Source organism: Neophocaena asiaeorientalis, unplaced genomic scaffold (assembly GCF_003031525.2).
Source record: "Neophocaena asiaeorientalis asiaeorientalis breed wild unplaced genomic scaffold, Neophocaena_asiaeorientalis_V1.1 scaffold152, whole genome shotgun sequence".
Lineage (NCBI taxonomy): Eukaryota > Metazoa > Chordata > Mammalia > Artiodactyla > Phocoenidae > Neophocaena > Neophocaena asiaeorientalis.
The window spans coordinates 3,970,497-3,974,778 of NW_020185338.1; the positions used below are offsets into that span (position 1 = coordinate 3,970,497).

General features: G+C 39.4%; 1 pseudogene; it reads right to left on the minus strand.

Annotated features, from left to right (window-relative positions):
* Positions 1 to 2,630: 2,630 nt before the first annotated feature.
* On the minus strand, positions 2,631 to 2,994 carry LOC112393928 (cytochrome c oxidase assembly protein COX20, mitochondrial pseudogene; annotated as a pseudogene).
* Between the last annotated feature and the right edge of the window lie 1,288 nt (positions 2,995 to 4,282).

Below are 4,282 nucleotides of genomic sequence, written 5' to 3' on the forward strand. Positions count from 1 at the left end.
AAGCAGGTTGCTAAGTGCAGGCTCCAAGGCGCCTGGGTTGTGACGTCACGGCGCAGGCACGTGCGCTCCCGCGGCCCCGCAGCCCCGCCCCCCGCCGCAGAGTACGCTAGGGTGGACGGACTGGGCGGGGAAAGAGCCCCAAGGGCCAGTCTGTTGCTCTGGATCTCTGCCAGTAGTCCACAGAGCGGCCGCCAGTCAGGAGTCGAGCCACCAGCACCTGGCAGGCCTCATCCCTTCGGGAAGAGAGGGGAGAGATGGTAGTCTCATCCGGCATCCGTGTCCCTTGGGTCCCGGAAGGAAGTCAAACGCAGTTGTTGGTTGAGGTCAGGGTAACATTTAACCAGCTCCAAATAATTAAATTTCCAAGCAGTACGTGAACATTTGGATTAGTGAAAATCCTGGGGATGAAAAACATCTACATATTTATATCTTAATTCTTAACCCCAGTAATCAGTTTGCATTTCCTTTCTGTTTACTGAGCTTCCTCCATCCTCTTCCACCAACACCCCCCCCCACCGCCTTTTTTATCTTAAGGCGCCAATGTGTTTTCCTTTATGATGGAAGAGAGTTGCAACATGAACAAGGCATTGATTTATCCGTAACTTTGAACAATTTGTTTAATTTTGAAGCAGTTACTTTTGAATCCTTGGAAATAAGAACAGAATGGGGTGTGGAGCATAGTAATGTGTCGCTTCTCAGCAGCAGCTCTACTGACATTTTGGGCTGGATTCATAATTCTTTGTTGGGGGGTGGCTGTCCTGTGCACTGTAGGATGTTTAGCAGCATCCCTGGCCTCTATGCACTGCATGCCAGTAGCAACCCACCCACTCCACCCCTGGTTGTGACAAAAAATGTCTCCAGCTGTTGCCAAAGTTCCCCTGAGAGGCAAAACCGCGCACACACACACACACACACACACACACACACACACACCCAACCTCTGCTGTAATGGAAAAAGTACTGGCTTTGGAGTCAGATATGTGGAACTTAATTGTGAGTTTTTTGCCACAGTTAGTTCCTAAATTTCTTGAATTAGTTTCCAAACCTCTCCAAGCCTCAAGCCCCTCTTTTCTAAGATGTAAGAGATGCTACTAACTTTGTAGTTGTAAGGAATAACATATACAGTGCCTGGCAAAATGAGATGTTCAGAAAATAAAAGTTTTCTCTCTTCTAAGACTTTGTCTCGGAAGAACTTGGGTATCAGGAAATTCAGGCATAAGGGAGTAAGTCAGGAACACTATGAAAAGGAAAGGGGAATAAGCCAGAAATTCGTCTGAACTCCTGATTCTCTAAGACTCTAGGGAAAGGAGAAAATTAGATTCAAAATCTGAGAAATATGGAAGTGTGTGTGATGGTTCTGTGGCCCCCAACAGCAGAAGTCATTTAGAAGGGTGCAGGGGTAGAGAGTCAGGTGTTACCGAGAGAACAAAAACACTCTTGCCTACCTACTCATTAATGCTTGAAATCCCTGAAACCTTTTATTCCACTACTAGCATCTGGAAAATATCTTGCATATAATAGGCCTCCAGTAAGCATTTGTTAGATTGAATTAGAACCAAAACATAAAGGGCAAGTGCCTCTGGGAGAAGCAACACACTGACTTGACTCACACAAAGGTGATGCCAGCTTCTCTTGTGAAAGTAGATTTTGAGTTTCAGATAGGAAAGGGCCTCCACGATTAAGCGAAGACAGCAAAGTGGGAGAGGGTTCTGAAGACTATATTGCTTGCTATCCAACTTCAGCTGAAGCCATCCTCATTTCATTATTTTTCTTTTAAGTATTTTATTCCAATTCTTTCAAGAAGTGGACAATAGGGTCTTTTTCTCTCCAATTTTAGCAGAGAACATATTATCATAAGTGCATTTTAATTTGTCCTTGGCTTTCACTCTATGTGTATAAAGAAGAGAGAGAAGATCCTTTCTGGTTGCTGTTCCCAGGAGATAACCCATGATCATAGGCAGATGCATGCAGCTGATATGGGCTTATTGTAGATTTAGTTTCCAAGAACACGCTTCCACTGGGGAATCACCACCAGTTGCAAAAGTCTTGGAGATTAGACATTCCTGAAGACCTTTTGTTGAGTATTTAAACATGAATTTCTCATTGTTAAGAAATCATTCCAATGGTACATTTTTGTTATTGATATCTGGAGGCTTGTATCTGTATTTTAGAAGGAAAACAATTTTCTCCCTTAATGCATTGCTATGTTTACTTTTATTATTGAGTTTCTTCTTTTTGTCTTAGCTTGTCAGCTCAAAACTAAGACTTGTGCTCAGTTGCAATAACTATTCATAGCCTATTTTTCTATTTACCTCTTTAATTTCCTTTATTAGGCAGGCGGCTTTTATTCTTCTACTCTTATTTAATGGTTTAATCAAACTTATTTTTTAAAGCATTAAACATGAGGTTTATTTTAAGTATGAGTCCACTGTGTGTTATACTGACAGTAGATACAGGGCCAGAATAAGTTTGTAAATATTCATACATGTGTAAAAAAGACTGCAACTTACACATACTTTCTTTACTTGATTGAAAGACTTCTTATGGTACATAAAATGCTTTCTGTAGTTGATCTCAGCTTTGTTCACACTGAAGTGAGTTGTATCCAGGTTTTCTAAGCTCAAGACTGCTCAATTGCTGCTGCCGCCACCGTTGGTTTGTTTTCTTTCAGGATCAAGGTGGATACTTTCATATAAAATCTTGTTTTTAATTCCTTCTCTGGCAAGTCTTTCCTGGATTCTTAGCTTTGCATAATTATACCTACAATTGAACCAGCATCCTAAAGTTACCAAGATAAAACCTCCTACTTCCAACATCATGTGATCTTCTAATTCTACTGGTTAACAAAAAATGTCCAAAGCCAGCCTCAACAGATCCTAATGAGCCGTATAATATCGAATCCCGTGCATAGGGAATGTTTTCAACATCTAAAATTCATAGGAGCTTAAACGGCTTCCCCTTCCTGGGCTCCCCGGGCTCCAGCACAGCCGCCATGGGGACGGTCGGCGCCTTTGCCCCTAATCAAGCCTATTTTTAATTAGATGAGTTTGAAGCCCTTTGGAAATGGGGATATAAATAAAATAAACTATGTATTATTACATACCATAATATATAGCCTAATACATATACTATATTGTTCATTTATTCTATTTTATTATATATTATTTTAAGACATATTGTATTATTACATTTACATTTAATCTATATCTTTATAGAGTACCATTACTTGCATAATTCAGAGGATTCCTGGAATTTATATTTGTCTGCTTGGCCATGCTCAGTATCATCAATGAAAACTATCCAGTAAATGCAGTGAAAGCACCAAGAGGTAAAGGCCAAGATAATCTTTTCCCATTCAATGGCTAATTATGAACATATTTTCATCTTTAAAGTCCCTGAAGGACAAAAACGAAGGACTTTTTTTAGGGAATATTTTTTAAGGTGTACCTATCAGGGCAGAGAAAAGAAATGAAATTAAATGATCAATGTGCCCTATATGTTGGCCCCAGTCTCAAAACAAAATCCCTTAGGTTTTGGTGGAAACCTTGGAAATTTGAGCTATTGACTATTTCTCAGTCATTCTCCAATCAAAATACTGTAGCTATTCATTCATCTAATAAGTAAATGAGAAAATGGAACTTCAGAGCTTGGCAGTATTAGCATGTTATGAAGTAATGGATTAATTTGCTGTTTGTCACTAGAGGGGGCTTTAGGAAAGTTTTAAGCTGCATCTCTGAGGAAGATAGTCAAGCCATAGGAGGCAACATTAACTTACAAATCTTACTCAAGGAGTGTAAGGAGTGAAAAGCATTTTGAAACGTGACTTCAAGGTAGAGCTTCTCCAATAATTGTTAGTGACATATATACCGAGTTCTTTCTTGAGCACAGGAAGAAATTACTGTATTATCTGAAGGCCCTTCATGAATAAAAAAATCTTCATCATTGTCAACCTATAACTTGAGTTTTCTTAATTTTATTGTTAAAGCTGGAGAGAACAGTAATGACCATAATCTCTATAAAGCAACATGTGCTTAACAGCTAGAAAAAAAGGACAGATAGACAAAAAAAGAGTGATAATAGGATAAACTGATCCCAAATGACCATTTTGAGTTCTCGTAAGAAAAAGAACTCTGATATCTGAACACAAATATCATCTTGTCCACAGAAATTTATCAGAGCTGTAACACCACAGAGTTCGCTGCACTTTTACGCTCCATTCCACACTTTATTTTCATTTTTCCTATATTTTAAAAGAGCACAAAATTATGACTCTGGAGGTAGC